This window comes from Haemorhous mexicanus, chromosome 3, assembly GCF_027477595.1.
Source record: "Haemorhous mexicanus isolate bHaeMex1 chromosome 3, bHaeMex1.pri, whole genome shotgun sequence".
In the NCBI taxonomy this organism is placed as follows: Eukaryota; Metazoa; Chordata; class Aves; order Passeriformes; family Fringillidae; genus Haemorhous; species Haemorhous mexicanus.
Window position 1 is genome coordinate 82,938,731 of NC_082343.1, and position 19,071 is coordinate 82,957,801.

Consider the following 19,071-nt stretch of genomic DNA (forward strand, 5'->3'; position numbering starts at 1 on the left):
GGAGATATGATCAAAAGAAATGCAATTGCAAAAAACCCCCAAAAAAGGGAAAATTGGGAAATTTGGTGACTACAAGAAAGTGGTCTGGGCAGAAGCCAGGTGCAGTGCAAAGCACCAAAAGAGGCCAAAAATAACCTGAGAGGAGTTGTAAAAAAAGGGCAAAAATCAAGGAGGCAGGCACAACTTGGTGGGGAAGATATGAGCAACATTGCATGGATACTTAAAAAAAGAAAAAAAAAAATCTCAGCCAAAGTCAAAGCCATGAAAAGGCATGGCATGCAAACAACTGCAAGGACACGCACAACATAAACCAAGCCTTGCCAGAACTGATCCCTGCTGAAGGCCAAAACAAATAAGAGCGGCTTACACACACTCTGGAATGGAGATATGATCAAAGGAAACAAAATTGAAAAAAAAAAAAAAGAAAAATGGAAAATTTGGTGACTACAAGAAAGTGGTCTGGGCAGAAGCCAGGTGCAGTGCAAAGCACCAAAAGAGGCCAAAAGGATGCTGACAGGTTTTGCAAAAGCAAAACAAAATCCAAGGAGGCAGACACAACTTGGTTGGGAAGATATGAGGGACATGGCGCGGATGCATTAAAAAAAAAAAGAAGAAAAAAAAAAATCTCAGCCAGAGCCAAAGCCATGAAGAGGCATGACAGCCCAACAAGTGCAGGGACTTGCCCCAAAGCTTGTCTAATTGATCCCCATTAAAATCGCAAGATTTGCTTTCCCTTCCCGAAAGGAAATTTCATTTCCTTTCGGGAAGGGAAAGCAAATCTTGCGACCCTGCAAAGAAAGGCTTACAAACACTCTGGAAAGGAGACATGATCAAAAGAAATGCAATTGCAAAAAACCCCCAAAAAAGGGAAAATTGGGAAATTTGGTGACTACAAGAAAGTGGTCAGGGCAGAAGCCAGGTGCAGTGCAAAGCACCAAAAGAGGCCAAAAGGATGCTGACAGGTGTTGTAAAAGCAAAACAAAATCCAAGGAGGTGCAAACAACTTGGTGGGGAAGATATGAGAGACATGGCACGGATGCATTAAAAAAAAAGAAAAGAAAAAAAAAACTCTCAGCCAAAGTCAAAGCCATGAAAAGGCATGGCATGCAAACAACTGCAGGGACACGCACAACATACACCAAGCCTTGCCAGAATTGCTCCCTGCTGAAGGCCAAAACAAATAAGAGCGGCTTACACACACTCTGGAATGGAGATATGATCAAAGGAAAAAAAATTGGAAAAAAAAAAAAAAGAAAAATGGAAAACATGGTGACTACAAGAAAGTGGTCTGGGCAGAAGCCAGGTGCAGTGCAAAGCACCAAAAGAGGCCAAAAATAACCTGACAGGTGTTGTAAAAGCAAAACAAAATCCAAGGAGGTGCAAACAACTTGGTTGGGAAGATATGAGGGACATGGCACGGATGCATTCAAAAAAAAGAAAAAAAAAAAAAAATCTCAGCCAAAGTCAAAGCCATGAATAGGCATGGCATGCAAACAACTGCAAGGACACGCACAACATACACCAAGCCTTGCCAGAATTGCTCCCTGCTGAAGGCCAAAACAAATAAGAAGGGCTTACACACACTCTGGAATGGAGATATGATCAATGGAAACAAAATTGGAAAAAAAAAAAAAGAAAAATGGAAAATTTGGAGACTACAAGAAAGTGGTCTGGGCAGAAGCCAGGTGCAGTGCAAAGCACCAAAAGAGGCCAAAAGGATGCTGACAGGTGTTGTAAAAGCAAAACAAAATCCAAGGAGGCAGACACAACTTGGTGGGGAAGATATGAGGGACATGGCACGGATGCATTAAAAAAAAAAAAAAAAAAAAAAAAATCTCAGCCAGAGCCAAAGCCATGAAAAGGCATGACAGCCCAACAAGCGCAGGGACTTGCCCCAAAGCTTGTCCAATTGATCCACATTAAAATCGCAAGATTTGGTTTCCCTTCCCGAAAGGAAATGAAATTTCCTTTCGGGAAGGGAAACCAAATCTTGCGACCCTGCAAAGAAAGGCTTACAAACACTCTGGAAAGGAGACATGATCAAAAGAAATGCAATTGCAAAAAACCCCCAAAAAAGGGAAAATTGGGAAATTTGGTGACTACAAGAAAGTGGTCTGGGCAGAAGCCAGGTGCAGTGCAAAGCACCAAAAGAGGCCAAAAGGATGCTGACAGGTGTTGTAAAAGCAAAACAAAATCCCAGGAGGTGCAAACAACTTGGTTGGGAAGATATGAGGGACATGGCACGGATGCATTCAAAAAAAAGAAAAGAAAAAACAAAATCTCAGCCAAAGTCAAAGCCATGAAAAGGCATGGCATGCAAACAACTGCAGGGACACGCACAACATACACCAAGCCTTGCCAGAACTGATCCCCGCTGAAGGCCAAAACAAATAAGAGTGGCTTACACACACTCTGGAATGGAGATATGATAAAAGGAAACAAAATTAAAAAAAAAAAAAAAAGAAAAATGGAAAATTTGGTGACTACAAGAAAGTGGTCTGGGCAGAAGCCAGGTGCAGTGCAAAGCACCAAAAGAGGCCAAAAATAACCTGAAAGGTGTTGTAAAAGCAAAACAAAATCCAAGGAGGTGCAAACAACTTGGTTGGGAAGATATGAGGGACATGGCAGGGATGCATTCAAAAAAAAGAAAAGAAAAAAAAAATCTCAGCCAAAGTCAAAGCCATGAAAAGGCATGGCATGCAAACAACTGCAAGGACACGCACAACATACAGCAAGCCTTGCCAGAATTGATCCCCGCTGAAGGCCAAAACAAATAAGAAGGGCTTACACACACTCTGGAATGGAGATATGATCAAAGGAAACAAAATTGAAAAAAAAAAAAAAGAAAAATGGAAAATTTGGTGACTACAAGAAAGTGGTCTGGGCAGAAGCCAGGTGCAGTGCAAAGCACCAAAAGAGGCCAAAAGGATGCTGACAGGTGTTGTAAAAGCAAAACAAAATCCAAGGAGGCAGACACAACTTGGTGGGGAAGATATGAGGGACATGGCACGGATGCATTAAAAAAAAAAAAAAAAAAAAAAAAAATCTCAGCCAGAGCCAAAGCCATGAAAAGGCATGACAGCCCAACAAGCGCAGGGACTTGCCCCAAAGCTTGTCCAATTGATCCACATTAAAATCGCAAGATTTGGTTTCCCTTCCCGAAAGGAAATGAAATTTCCTTTCGGGAAGGGAAACCAAATCTTGCGACCCTGCAAAGAAAGGCTTACAAACACTCTGGAAAGGAGACATGATCAAAAGAAATGCAATTGCAAAAAACCCCCAAAAAAGGGAAAATTGGGAAATTTGGTGACTACAAGAAAGTGGTCTGGGCAGAAGCCAGGTGCAGTGCAAAGCACCAAAAGAGGCCAAAAGGATGCTGACAGGTGTTGTAAAAGCAAAACAAAATCCCAGGAGGTGCAAACAACTTGGTTGGGAAGATATGAGGGACATGGCAAGGATGCATTCAAAAAAAAGAAAAGAAAAAAAAAAATCTCAGCCAAAGTCAAAGCCATGAAAAGGCATGGCATGCAAACAACTGCAGGGACACGCACAACATACACCAAGCCTTGCCAGAATTGCTCCCTGCTGAAGGCCAAAACAAATAAGAGCGGCTTACACACACTCTGGAATGGAGATATGATCAAAGGAAACAAAATTGAAAAAAAAAAAAAAGAAAAATGGAAAATTTGGTGACTACAAGAAAGTGGTCTGGGCAGAAGCCAGGTGCAGTGCAAAGCACCAAAAGAGGCCAAAAGGATGCTGACAGGTTTTGCAAAAGCAAAACAAAATCCAAGGAGGCAGACACAACTTGGTTGGGAAGATATGAGGGACATGGCGCGGATGCATTAAAAAAAAAAAGAAGAAAAAAAAAAATCTCAGCCAGAGCCAAAGCCATGAAGAGGCATGACAGCCCAACAAGTGCAGGGACTTGCCCCAAAGCTTGTCTAATTGATCCCCATTAAAATCGCAAGATTTGCTTTCCCTTCCCGAAAGGAAATTTCATTTCCTTTCGGGAAGGGAAAGCAAATCTTGCGACCCTGCAAAGAAAGGCTTACAAACACTCTGGAAAGGAGACATGATCAAAAGAAATGCAATTGCAAAAAACCCCCAAAAAAGGGAAAATTGGGAAATTTGGTGACTACAAGAAAGTGGTCAGGGCAGAAGCCAGGTGCAGTGCAAAGCACCAAAAGAGGCCAAAAGGATGCTGACAGGTGTTGTAAAAGCAAAACAAAATCCAAGGAGGTGCAAACAACTTGGTGGGGAAGATATGAGAGACATGGCACGGATGCATTAAAAAAAAAAAAAAGAAAAAAAAAACTCTCAGCCAAAGTCAAAGCCATGAAAAGGCATGGCATGCAAACAACTGCAGGGACACGCACAACATACACCAAGCCTTGCCAGAATTGCTCCCTGCTGAAGGCCAAAACAAATAAGAGCGGCTTACACACACTCTGGAATGGAGATATGATCAAAGGAAAAAAAATTGGAAAAAAAAAAAAAAGAAAAATGGAAAACATGGTGACTACAAGAAAGTGGTCTGGGCAGAAGCCAGGTGCAGTGCAAAGCACCAAAAGAGGCCAAAAATAACCTGACAGGTGTTGTAAAAGCAAAACAAAATCCAAGGAGGTGCAAACAACTTGGTTGGGAAGATATGAGGGACATGGCACGGATGCATTCAAAAAAAAGAAAAAAAAAAAAAAATCTCAGCCAAAGTCAAAGCCATGAATAGGCATGGCATGCAAACAACTGCAAGGACACGCACAACATACACCAAGCCTTGCCAGAATTGCTCCCTGCTGAAGGCCAAAACAAATAAGAAGGGCTTACACACACTCTGGAATGGAGATATGATCAATGGAAACAAAATTGGAAAAAAAAAAAAGAAAAATGGAAAATTTGGAGACTACAAGAAAGTGGTCTGGGCAGAAGCCAGGTGCAGTGCAAAGCACCAAAAGAGGCCAAAAGGATGCTGACAGGTGTTGTAAAAGCAAAACAAAATCCAAGGAGGCAGACACAACTTGGTGGGGAAGATATGAGGGACATGGCACGGATGCATTAAAAAAAAAAAAAAAAAAAAAAAAAATCTCAGCCAGAGCCAAAGCCATGAAAAGGCATGACAGCCCAACAAGCGCAGGGACTTGCCCCAAAGCTTGTCCAATTGATCCACATTAAAATCGCAAGATTTGGTTTCCCTTCCCGAAAGGAAATTTCATTTCCTTTCGGGAAGGGAAACCAAATCTTGCGACCCTGCAAAGAAAGGCTTACAAACACTCTGGAAAGGAGACATGATCAAAAGAAATGCAATTGCAAAAAACCCCCAAAAAAGGGAAAATTGGGAAATTTGGTGACTACAAGAAAGTGGTCTGGGCAGAAGCCAGGTGCAGTGCAAAGCACCAAAAGAGGCCAAAAGGATGCTGACAGGTGTTGTAAAAGCAAAACAAAATCCCAGGAGGTGCAAACAACTTGGTTGGGAAGATATGAGGGACATGGCACGGATGCATTCAAAAAAAAGAAAAGAAAAAACAAAATCTCAGCCAAAGTCAAAGCCATGAAAAGGCATGGCATGCAAACAACTGCAGGGACACGCACAACATACACCAAGCCTTGCCAGAACTGATCCCCGCTGAAGGCCAAAACAAATAAGAGTGGCTTACACACACTCTGGAATGGAGATATGATAAAAGGAAACAAAATTAAAAAAAAAAAAAAAAGAAAAATGGAAAATTTGGTGACTACAAGAAAGTGGTCTGGGCAGAAGCCAGGTGCAGTGCAAAGCACCAAAAGAGGCCAAAAATAACCTGAAAGGTGTTGTAAAAGCAAAAAAAAATCCAAGGAGGTGCAAACAACTTGGTTGGGAAGATATGAGGGACATGGCAGGGATGCATTCAAAAAAAAGAAAAGAAAAAAAAAATCTCAGCCAAAGTCAAAGCCATGAAAAGGCATGGCATGCAAACAACTGCAAGGACACGCACAACATACAGCAAGCCTTGCCAGAATTGATCCCCGCTGAAGGCCAAAACAAATAAGAAGGGCTTACACACACTCTGGAATGGAGATATGATCAAAGGAAACAAAATTGGAAAAAAAAAAAAAGAAAAATGGAAAATTTGGTGACTACAAGAAAGTGGTCAGGGCAGAAGCCAGGTGCAGTGCAAAGCACCAAAAGAGGCCAAAAGGATGCGGACAGGTGTTGTAAAAGCAAAACAAAATCCAAGGAGGCAGACACAACTTGGTGGGGAAGATATGAGGGACATGGCACGGATGCATTCAAAAAAAAAAAAAAAAAAAAAAAAAAAATCTCAGCCAGAGCCAAAGCCATGAAAAGGCATGACAGCCCAACAAGTGCAGGGACTTGCCCGAAAGGTTGTCCAATTGATCCCCATTAAAATCGCAAGATTTGGTTTCCCTTCCCGAAAGGAAATTTCATTTCCTTTCGGGAAGGGAAACCAAATCTTGCGACCCTGCAAAGAAAGGCTTACAAACACTCTGGAAGAGAGACATGATCAAAGAAATGCAATTGCAAAAAACCCCCAAAAAAGGGAAAACTGGGAAATTTGGTGACTACAAGAAAGTGGTCTGGGCAGAAGCCAGGTGCAGTGCAAAGCACCAAAAGAGGCCAAAAATAACCTGAGAGGAGTTGTAAAAAAAGGGCAAAAATCAAGGAGGCAGGCACAACTTGGTGGGGAAGATATGAGCAACATTGCATGGATACTTAAAAAAAGAAAAAAAAAAATCTCAGCCAAAGTCAAAGCCATGAAAAGGCATGGCATGCAAACAACTGCAATGACACGCACAACATACACCAAGCCTTCCCAGAACTGATCCCCGCTGAAGGCCAAAACAAATAAGAAGGGCTTACACACACTCTGGAATGGAGATATGATCAAAGGAAACAAAATTGAAAAAAAAAAAAAAGAAAAATGGAAAATTTGTTGACTACGAGAAAGTGGTCTGGGCAGAAGACAGGTGCAGTGCAAAGCACCAAAAGAGGCCAAAAGGATGCTGACAGGTGTTGTAAAAGCAGAACAAAATCCCAGGAGGTGCAAACAACTTGGTTGGGAAGATATGAGGGACATGGCACGGATGCATTCAAAAAAAAAAGAAGAAAAAAAAAAATCTCAGCCAAAGTCAAAGCCATGAAAAGGCATGGCATGCAAACAACTGCAGGGACACGCACAACATACACCAAGCCTTGCCAGAATTGATCCCCGCTGAAGGCCAAAACAAATAAGAAGGGCTTACACACACTCTGGAATGGAGATATGATCAAAGGAAACAAAATTGAAAAAAAAAAAAAGAAAAATGGAAAATTTGGTGACTACAAGAAAGTGGTCTGGGCAGAAGCCAGGTGCAGTGCAAAGCACCAAAAGAGGCCAAAAGGATGCTGACAGGTGTTGTAAAAGCAAAACAAAATCCAAGGAGGCAGACAAAACTTTGTTGGGAAGATATGAGGGACATGGCACGGATGCATTAAAAAAAAAAAAAAAAGAAAAAAAAAATCTCAGCCAGAGCCAAAGCCATGAAAAGGCATGACAGCCCAACAAGTGCAGGGACTTGCCCCAAAGGTTGTCCAATTGATCCCCATTAAAATCGCAAGATTTTGTTTCCCTTCCCGAAAGGAAATTTCATTTCCTTTCGGGAAGGGAAACCAAATCTTGCGACCCTGCAAAGAAAGGCTTACAAACACTCTGGAAAGGAGATATGATCAAAAGAAATGCAATTGCAAAAAACCCCCAAAAAAGGGAAAATTGGGAAATTTGGTGACTACAAGAAAGTGGTCTGGGCAGAAGCCAGGTGCAGTGCAAAGCACCAAAAGAGGCCAAAAATAACCTGAGAGGAGTTGTAAAAAAAGGGCAAAAATCAAGGAGGCAGGCACAACTTGGTGGGGAAGATATGAGCAACATTGCATGGATACTTAAAAAAAGAAAAAAAAAAATCTCAGCCAAAGTCAAAGCCATGAAAAGGCATGGCATGCAAACAACTGCAAGGACACGCACAACATACAGCAAGCCTTGCCAGAATTGCTCCCTGCTGAAGGCCAAAACAAATAAGAAGGGCTTATACACACTCTGGAATTGAGATATGATCAAAGGAAACAAAATTGGAAAAAAAAAAAAAGAAAAATGGAAAATTTGGTGACTACAAGAAAGTGGTCTGGGCAGAAGCCAGGTGCAGTGCAAAGCACTAAAAGAGGCCAAAAGGATGCTGACAGGTGTTGTAAAAGCAAAACAAAATCCAAGGAGGCAGACACAACTTGGTGGGGAAGATATGAGGGACATGGCACGGATGCATTCAAAAAAAAAAGAAGAAAAAAAAAAATCTCAGCCAAAGTCAAAGCCATGAAAAGGCATGGCATGCAAACAACTGCAGGGACACGCACAACATACACCAAGCCTTGCCAGAATTGATCCCTGCTGAAGGCCAAAACAAATAAGAAGGGCTTACACACACTCTGGAATGGAGATATGATCAAAGGAAACAAAATTGAAAAAAAAAAAAAAGAAAAATGGAAAATTTGGTGACTACAAGAAAGTGGTCTGGGCAGAAGCCAGGTGCAGTGCAAAGCACCAAAAGAGGCCAAAAGGATGCTGACAGGTGTTGTAAAAGCAAAACAAAATCCAAGGAGGCAGACACAACTTGGTGGGGAAGATATGAGGGACATGGCACGGATGCATTAAAAAAAAAAAAAAAAAAAAAAAAAAAAATCTCAGCCAGAGCCAAAGCCATGAAAAGGCATGACAGCCCAACAAGCGCAGGGACTTGCCCCAAAGGTTGTCCAATTGATCCCCATTAAAATCGCAAGATTTGGTTTCCCTTCCCGAAAGGAAATTTCATTTCCTTTTAGGAAGGGAAACCAAATCTTGCGACCCTGCAAAGAAAGGCTTACAAACACTCTGGAAAGGAGACATGATCAAAAGAAATGCAATTGCAAAAAACCCCCAAAAAAGGGAAAATTGGGAAATTTGGTGACTACAATAAAGTGGTCTGGGCAGAAGCCAGGTGCAGTGCAAAGCACCAAAAGAGGCCAAAAATAACCTGAGAGAAGTTGTAAAAAAAGGGCAAAAATCAAGGAGGCAGGCACAACTTGGTGGGGAAGATATGAGCAACATTGCATGGATACTTAAAAAAAGAAAAAACAAAATCTCAGCCAAAGTCAAAGCCATGAAAAGGCATGGCATGCAACGAACTGCAAGGACACGCACAACATACACCAAGCCTTGCCAGAATTGATCCCCGCTGAAGGCCAAAACAAATAAGAAGGGCTTACACACACTCTGGAATGGAGATATGATCAAAGGAAACAAAATTGAAAAAAAAAAAAAGAAAAATGGAAAATTTGGTGACTACAAGAAAGTGGTCTGGGCAGAAGCCAGGTGCAGTGCAAAGCACCAAAAGAGGCCAAAAGGATGCTGACAGGTGTTGTAAAAGCAAAACAAAATCCAAGGAGGCAGACACAACTTGGTTGGGAAGATATGAGGGACATGGCGCGGATGCATTCAAAAAAAAAAAAAAAAAAAAAAATCTCAGCCAGAGCCAAAGCCATGAAAAGGCATGACAGCCCAACAAGTGCAGGGACTTGCCCCAAAGCTTGTCCAATTGATCCCCATTAAAATCGCAAGATTTGGTTTCCCTTCCCGAAAGGAAATTTAATTTCCTTTCGGGAAGGGAAACCAAATCTTGCGACCCTGCAAAGAAAGGCTTACAAACACTCTGGAAAGGAGACATGACCAAAGAAATGCAATTGCAAAAAACCCCCAAAAAAGGGAAAATTGGGAAATTTGGTGACTACAAGAAAGTGGTCTGGGCAGAAGCCAGGTGCAGTGCAAAGCACCAAAAGAGGCCAAAAATAACCTGAGAGGAGTTGTAAAAAAAGGGCAAAAATCAAGGAGGCAGGCACAACTTGGTGGGGAAGATATGAGCAACATTGCATGGATACTTAAAAAAAGAAAAAAAAAAAATCACAGCCAAAGTCAAAGCCATGAAAAGGCATGGCATGCAAACAACTGCAGGGACACGCACAACATACACCAAGCCTTGCCGGACTTGCTCCCTGCTGAAGGCCAAAACAAATAAGAAGGGCTTACACACACTCTGGAATGGAGATATGACCAAAGGAAACAAAATTAAAAAAAAAAAAAAAGAAAAATGGAAAATTTGGTGACTACAAGAAAGTGGTCTGGGCAGAAGCCAGGTGCAGTGCAAAGCACCAAAAGAGGCCAAAAGGATGTTGACAGGTGTTGTAAAAGCAAAACAAAATCCAAGGAGGTGCAAACAACTTGGTTGGGAAGATATGAGGGACATGGCAGGGATGCATTCAAAAAAAAGAAAAGAAAAAAAAAATCTCAGCCAAAGTCAAAGCCATGAAAAGGCATGGCATGCAAACAACTGCAGGGACACGCACAACATACACCAAGCCTTGCCAGAATTGATCCCTGCTGAAGGCCAAAACAAATAAGAAGGGCTTACACACACTCTGGAATGGAGATATGATCAAAGGAAACAAAATTGAAAAAAAAAAAAAAGAAAAATGGAAAATTTGGTGACTACAAGAAAGTGGTCTGGGCAGAAGCCAGGTGCAGTGCAAAGCACCAAAAGAGGCCAAAAGGATGCTGACAGGTGTTGCAAAAGCAAAACAAAATCCAAGGAGGCAGACACAACTTGGTGGGGAAGATATGAGGGACATGGCGCGGATGCATTAAAAAAAAAAAGAAGAAAAAAAAAAATCTCACCCAGAGCCAAAGCCATGAAAAGGCATGACAGCCCAACAAGTGCAGGGACTTGCCCCAAAGCTTGTCTAATTGATCCCCATTAAAATCGCAAGATTTGGTTTCCCTTCCCGAAAGGAAATTTCATTTCCTTTCGGGAAGGGAAAGCAAATCTTGCGACCCTGCAAAGAAAGGCTTACAAACACTCTGGAAAGGAGACATGATCAAAAGAAATGCAATTGCAAAAAACCCCCAAAAAAGGGAAAATTGGGAAATTTGGTGACTACAAGAAAGTGGTCTGGGCAGAAGCCAGGTGCAGTGCAAAGCACCAAAAGAGGCCAAAAGGATGCTGACAGGTGTTGTAAAAGCAAAACAAAATCCAAGGAGGCAGACACAACTTGGTGGGGAAGATATGAGAGACATGGCACGGATGCATTAAAAAAAAAAAAAAAAAAATCTCAGCCAGAGCCAAAGCCATGAAAAGGCATGACAGCCCAACAAGTGCAGGGACTTGCCCCAAAGATTGTCCAATTGATTCCCCAATAAAATCGCAAGATTTGGTTTCCCTTCCCGAAAGGAAATTTCATTTCCTTTTAGGAAGGGAAACCAAATCTTGCGACCCTGCAAAGAAAGGCTTACAAACACTCTGGAAAGGAGACATGATCAAAAGAAATGCAATTGCAAAAAACCCCCAAAAAAGGGAAAATTGGGAAATTCGGTGACTACAAGAAAGTGGTCTGGGCAGAAGCCAGGTGCAGTGCAAAGCACCAAAAGAGGCCAAAATAACCTGAGAGGAGTTGTAAAAAAAGGGCAAAAATCAAGGAGGCAGGCACAACTTGGTGGGGAAGATATGAGCAACATTGCATGGATACTTAAAAAAAGAAAAAAAAAAATCTCAGCCAAAGTCAAAGCCATGAAAAGGCATGGCATGCAAACAACTACAATGACACGCACAACATACACCAAGCCTTCCCAGAACTGATCCCCGCTGAAGGCCAAAACAAATAAGAAGGGCTTACACACACTCTGGAATGGAGATATGATCAAAGGAAACAAAATTGAAAAAAAAAAAAAAGAAAAATGGAAAATTTGGTGACTACAAGAAAGTGGTCTGGGCAGAAGACAGGTGCAGTGCAAAGCACCAAAAGAGGCCAAAAGGATGTTGACAGGTGTTGTAAAAGCAAAACAAAATCCCAGGTGGTGCAAACAACTTGGTGGGGAAGATATGAGGGACATGGCACGGATGCATTCAAAAAAAAGAAAAGAAAAAAAAAAATCTCAGCCAAAGTCAAAGCCATGAAAAGGCATGGCATGCAAACAACTGCAGGGACACGCACAACATACACCAAGCCTTGCCGGAATTGCTCCCTGCTGAAGGCCAAAACAAATAAGAAGGGCTTACACACACTCTGGAATGGAGATATGATCAAAGGAAACAAAATTGAAAAAAAAAAAAAGAAAAATGGAAAATTTGGTGACTACAAGAAAGTGGTCTGGGCAGAAGCCAGGTGCAGTGCAAAGCACCAAAAGAGGCCAAAAGGATGCTGACAGGTGTTGTAAAAGGAAAACAAAATCCAAGGAGGTACATACAACTTGGTGGGGAAGATATGAGGGACATGGCACGGATGCATTAAAAAAAAAAAAAAAAGAAAAAAAAAATCTCAGCCAGAGCCAAAGACATGAAAAGGCATGACAGCCCAACAAGTGCAGGGACTTGCCCCAAAGCTTGTCCAATTGATCCCCATTAAAATCGCAAGATTTAGTTTCCCTTCCCGAAAGGAAATTTCATTTCCTTTCGGGAAGGGAAACCAAATCTTGCGACCCTGCAAAGAAAGGCTTACAAACACTCTGGAAAGGAGATATGATCAAAAGAAATGCAATTGCAAAAAACCCCCAAAAAAGGGAAAATTGGGAAATTTGGTGACTACAAGAAAGTGGTCTGTGCAGAAGCCAGGAGCAGTGCAAAGCACCAAAAGAGGCCAAAAATAACCTGAGAGGAGTTGTAAAAAAAGGGCAAAAATCAAGGAGGCAGGCACAACTTGGTGGGGAAGATATGAGCAACATTGCATGGATACTTAAAAAAAGAAAAAAAAAAATCTCAGCCAAAGTCAAAGCCATGAAAAGGCATGGCATGCAAACAACTGCAGGGACACGCACAACATACAGCAAGCCTTGCCACAACTGATCCCTGCTGAAGGCCAAAACAAATAAGAAGGGCTTATACACACTCTGGAATTGAGATATGATCAAAGGAAACAAAATTGGAAAAAAAAAAAAAGAAAAATGGAAAATTTGGTGACTACAAGAAAGTGGTCTGGGCAGAAGCCAGGTGCAGTGCAAAGCACTAAAAGAGGCCAAAAGGATGCTGACAGGTGTTGTAAAAGCAAAACAAAATCCAAGGAGGCAGACACAACTTGGTGGGGAAGATATGAGGGACATGGCACGGATGCATTCAAAAAAAAAAGAAGAAAAAAAAAAATCTCAGCCAAAGTCAAAGCCATGAAAAGGCATGGCATGCAAACAACTGCAGGGACACGCACAACTTACACCAAGCCTTGCCAGAATTGATCCCTGCTGAAGGCCAAAACAAATAAGAAGGGCTTACACACACTCTGGAATGGAGATATGATCAAAGGAAACAAAATTCAAAAAAAAAAAAAAAAGAAAAATGGAAAATTTGGTGACTACAAGAAAGTGGTCTGGGCAGAAGCCAGGTGCAGTGCAAAGCACCAAAAGAGGCCAAAAGGATGCTGACAGGTGTTGTAAAAGCAAAACAAAATCCAAGGAGGCAGACACAACTTGGTTGGGAAGATATGAGGGACATGGCACGGATGCATTCAAAAAAAAAAAAAAAAAAAAAAAATCTCAGCCAGAGCCAAAGCCATGAAAAGGCATGACAGCCCAACAAGCGCAGGGACTTGCCCCAAAGCTTGTCCAATTGATCCCCATTAAAATCGCAAGATTTGGTTTCCCTTCCCGAAAGGAAATTTAATTTCCTTTCGGGAAGGGAAACCAAATCTTGCGACCCTGCAAAGAAAGGCTTACAAACACTCTGGAAAGGAGACATGACCAAAGAAATGCAATTGCAAAAAACCCCCAAAAAAGGGAAAATTGGGAAATTTGGTGACTACAAGAAAGTGGTCTGGGCAGAAGCCAGGTGCAGTGCAAAGCACCAAAAGAGGCCAAAAATAACCTGAGAGGAGTTGTAAAAAAAGGGCAAAAATCAAGGAGGCAGGCACAACTTGGTGGGGAAGATATGAGCAACATTGCATGGATACTTAAAAAAAGAAAAAAAAAAATCTCAGCCAAAGTCAAAGCCATGAAAAGGCATGGCATGCAAACAACTGCAGGGACACGCACAACATACACCAAGCCTTGCCGGAATTGCTCCCTGCTGAAGGCCAAAACAAATAAGAAGGGCTTACACACACTCTGGAATGGAGATATGACCAAAGGAAACAAAATTAAAAAAAAAAAAAAAGAAAAATGGAAAATTTGGTGACTACAAGAAAGTGGTCTGGGCAGAAGCCAGGTGCAGTGCAAAGCACCAAAAGAGGCCAAAAGGATGTTGACAGGTGTTGTAAAAGCAAAACAAAATCCCAGGAGGTGCAAACAACTTGGTTGGGAAGATATGAGGGACATGGCACGGATGCATTCAAAAAAAAGAAAAGAAAAAACAAAATCTCAGCCAAAGTCAAAGCCATGAAAAGGCATGGCATGCAAACAACTGCAGGGACACGCACAACATACACCAAGCCTTGCCGGAATTGCTCCCTGCTGAAGGCCAAAACAAATAAGAAGGGCTTACACACACTCTGGAATGGAGATATGACCAAAGGAAACAAAATTGGAAAAAAAAAAAGAAAAATGGAAAATTTGGTGACTACAAGAAAGTGGTCTGGGCAGAAGCCAGGTGCAGTGCAAAGCACCAAAAGAGGCCAAAAGGATGCTGACAGGTGTTGTAAAAGCAAAACAAAATCCAAGGAGGCAGACACAACTTGGTGGGGAAGATATGAGGGACATGGCACGGATGCATTAAAAAAAAAAAAAAAAAAAAAAAAATCTCAGCCAGAGCCAAAGCCATGAAAAGGCATGACAGCCCAACAAGTGCAGGGACTTGCCCCAAAGCTTGTCCAATTGATCCCCATTAAAATCGCAAGATTTGGTTTCCCTTCCCGAAAGGAAATTTCATTTCCTTTTAGGAAGGGAAACCAAATCTTGCGACCCTGCAAAGAAAGGCTTACAAACACTCTGGAAAGGAGACATGATCAAAAGAAATGCAATTGCAAAAAACCCCCAAAAAAGGGAAAATTGGGAAATTTGGTGACTACAAGAAAGTGGTCTGGGCAGAAGCCAGGTGCAGTGCAAAGCACCAAAAGAGGCCAAAAATAACCTGAGAGGAGTTGTAAAAAAAGGGCAAAAATCAAGGAGGCAGGCACAACTTGGTGGGGAAGATATGAGCAACATTGCATGGATACTTAAAAAAAGAAAAAAAAAAATCTCAGCCAAAGTCAAAGCCATGAAAAGGCATGGCATGCAAACAACTGCAATGACACGCACAACATACAGCAAGCCTTGCCACAACTGATCCCTGCTGAAGGCCAAAACAAATAAGAAGGGCTTACACACACTCTGGAATGGAGATATGATCAAAGGAAACAAAACTGAAAAAAAAAAAAAAAAGAAAAATGGAAAATTTGGTGACTACAAGAAAGTGGTCTGGGCAGAAGCCAGGTGCAGTGCAAAGCACCAAAAGAGGCCAAAAGGATGCTGACAGGTGTTGCAAAAGCAAAACAAAATCCAAGGAGGCAGACACAACTTGGTGGGGAAGATATGAGGGACATGGCACGGATGCATTCAAAAAAAGAAAAAAAAAAAAAAAAATCTCAGCCAGAGCCAAAGCCATGAAAAGGCATGACAGCCCAACAAGTGCAGGGACTTGCCCCAAAGCTTGTCCAATTGATCCCCATTAAAATCGCAAGATTTGGTTTCCCTTCCCGAAAGGAAATTTCATTTCCTTTCGGGAAGGGAAACCAAATCTTGCGACCCTGCAAAGAAAGGCTTACAAACACTCTGGAAAGGAGACATGATCAAAAGAAATGCAATTGCAAAAAACCCCCAAAAAAGGGAAAATTGGGAAATTTGGTGACTACAAGAAAGTGGTCTGGGCAGAAGCCAGGTGCAGTGCAAAGCACCAAAAGAGGCCAAAAGGATGCTGACAGGTGTTGTAAAAGCAAAACAAAATCCCAGGAGGTGCAAACAACTTGGTTGGGAAGATATGAGGGACATGGCACGGATGCATTCAAAAAAAAGAAAAGAAAAAACAAAATCTCAGCCAAAGTCAAAGCCATGAAAAGGCATGGCATGCAAACAACTGCAAGGACACGCACAACATACAGCAAGCCTTGCCAGAATTGATCCCCGCTGAAGGCCAAAACAAATAAGAAGGGCTTACACACACTCTGGAATGGAGATATGATCAAAGGAAACAAAATTGAAAAAAAAAAAAAAGAAAAATGGAAAATTTGGTGACTACAAGAAAGTGGTCTGGGCAGAAGCCAGGTGCAGTGCAAAGCACCAAAAGAGGCCAAAAGGATGCTGACAGGTGTTGTAAAAGCAAAACAAAATCCAAGAAGGCAGACACAACTTGGTGGGGAAGATATGAGGGACATGGCACGGATGCATTAAAAAAAAAAAAAAAAAAAAAAAAAAATCTCAGCCAGAGCCAAAGCCATGAAAAGGCATGACAGCCCAACAAGCGCAGGGACTTGCCCCAAAGCTTGTCCAATTGATCCACATTAAAATCGCAAGATTTGGTTTCCCTTCCCGAAAGGAAATTTCATTTCCTTTCGGGAAGGGAAACCAAATCTTGCGACCCTGCAAAGAAAGGCTTACAAACACTCTGGAAAGGAGACATGATCAAAAGAAATGCAATTGCAAAAAACCCCCAAAAAAGGGAAAATTGGGAAATTTGGTGACTACAAGAAAGTGGTCTGGGCAGAAGCCAGGTGCAGTGCAAAGCACCAAAAGAGGCCAAAAGGATGCTGACAGGTGTTGTAAAAGCAAAACAAAATCCCAGGAGGTGCAAACAACTTGGTTGGGAAGATATGAGGGACATGGCAAGGATGCATTCAAAAAAAAGAAAAGAAAAAAAAAAATCTCAGCCAAAGTCAAAGCCATGAAAAGGCATGGCATGCAAACAACTGCAGGGACACGCACAACATACACCAAGCCTTGCCAGAATTGCTCCCTGCTGAAGGCCAAAACAAATAAGAGCGGCTTACACACACTCTGGAATGGAGATATGATAAAAGGAAACAAAATTGAAAAAAAAAAAAAAGAAAAATGGAAAACTTGGTGACTACAAGAAAGTGGTCTGGGCAGAAGCCAGGTGCAGTGCAAAGCAACAAAAGAGGCCAGAAATAACCTGACAGGTGTTGTAAAAGCAAAACAAAATCCAAGGAGGTGCAAACAACTTGGTTGGGAAGATATGAGGGACATGGCAGGGATGCATTCAAAAAAAAGAAAAGAAAAAAAAAATCTCAGCCGAAGTCAAAGCCATGAAAAGGCACGGCATGCAAACAACTGCAGGGACACGCACAACATACACCAAGCCTTGCCAGAATTGCTCCCTGCTGAAGGCCAAAACAAATAAGAAGGGCTTACACACACTCTGAAATGGAGATATGATCAAAGGAAACAAAATTGAAAAAAAAAAAAAAGAAAAATGGAAAATTTGGTGACTACAAGAAAGTGGTCTGGGCAGAAGCCAGGTGCAGTGCAAAGCACCAAAAGAGGCCAAAAGGATGCTGACAGGTGTTGCAAAAGCAAAACAAAATCCAAGGAGGCAGACACAACTTGGTGGGGAAGATATGAGGGACATGGCGCGGATGCATTAAAAAAAAAAAGAAAGAAAAAAAAAATCTCACCCAGAGCCAAAGCCATGAAAAGGCATGACAGCCCAACAAGTGCAGGGACTTGCCCCAAAGCTTGTCTAATTGATCCCCATTAAAATCGCAAGATTTGGTTTCCCTTCCCGAAAGGAAATTTCATTTCCTTTCGGGAAGGGAAACCAAATCTTGCGACCCTGCAAAGAAAGGCTTACAAACACTCTGGAAAGGAGACATGATCAAAAGAAATGCAATTGCAAAAAACCCCCAAAAAAGGGAAAATTGGGAAATTTGGTGACTACAAGAAAGTGGTCAGGGCAGAAGCCAGGTGCAGTGCAAAGCACCAAAAGAGGCCAAAAGGATGCTGACAGGTGTTGTAAAAGCAAAACAAAATCCAAGGAGGCAGACACAACTTGGTGGGGAAGATATGAGAGACATGGCACGGATGCATTAAAAAAAAAAAAAAAAAAAAAAAAAAATCTCAGCCAGAGCCAAAGCCATGAAAAGGCATGACAGCCCAACAAGCGCAGGGACTTGCCCCAAAGCTTGTCCAATTGATCCCCATTAAAATCGCAAGATTTGGTTTCCCTTCCCGAAAGGAAATTTCATTTCCTTTCGGGAAGGGAAACCAAATCTTGCGACCCTGCAAAGAAAGGCTTACAAACACTCTGGAAAGGAGACATGATCAAAAGAAATGCAATTGCAAAAAACCCCCAAAAAAGGGAAAATTGGGAAATTTGGTGACTACAAGAAAGTGGTCTGGGCAGAAGCCAGGTGAAGTGCAAAGCACCAAAAGAGGCCAAAAATAACCTGAGAGGAGTTGTAAAAAAAGGGCAAAAATCAAGGAGGCAGACACAACTTGGTGGGAAAGATATGAGCAACATTGCATGGATACTTAAAAAAAGAAAAAAAAAAATCTCGGCCAAAGTCAAAGCCATGGAAAGGCATGGCATGCAAACAACTGCAATGACACGCACAACATACAGCAAGCCTTGCCACAACTGATCCCTGCTGAAGGCCAAAACAAATAAGAAGGGCTTACACACACTCTGGAATGGAGATATGATCAAAGGAAACAAAACTGAAAAAAAAAAATAAGAAAAATGGAAAATTTGGTGACTACAAGAAAGTGGTCTGGGCAGAAGCCAGCTGCAGTGCAAAGCACCAAAAGAGGCCAAAAGGATGCTGACAGGTGTTGTAAAAGCAAAACAAAATCCAAGGAGGCAGACACAACTTGGTGGGGAAGATATGAGGGACATGGCACGGATGCATTCAAAAAAAAAAAAAGAAAAAAAAAATCTCAGCCAGAGCCAAAGCCATGAAAAGGCATGACAGCCCAACAACTGCAGGGACACGCACAACATACACCAAGCCTTGCCAGAATTGCTCCCTGCTGAAGGCCAAAACAAATAAGAAGGGCTTACACACACTCTGGAATGGAGATATGATCAAAGGAAACAAAATTGAAAAAAAAA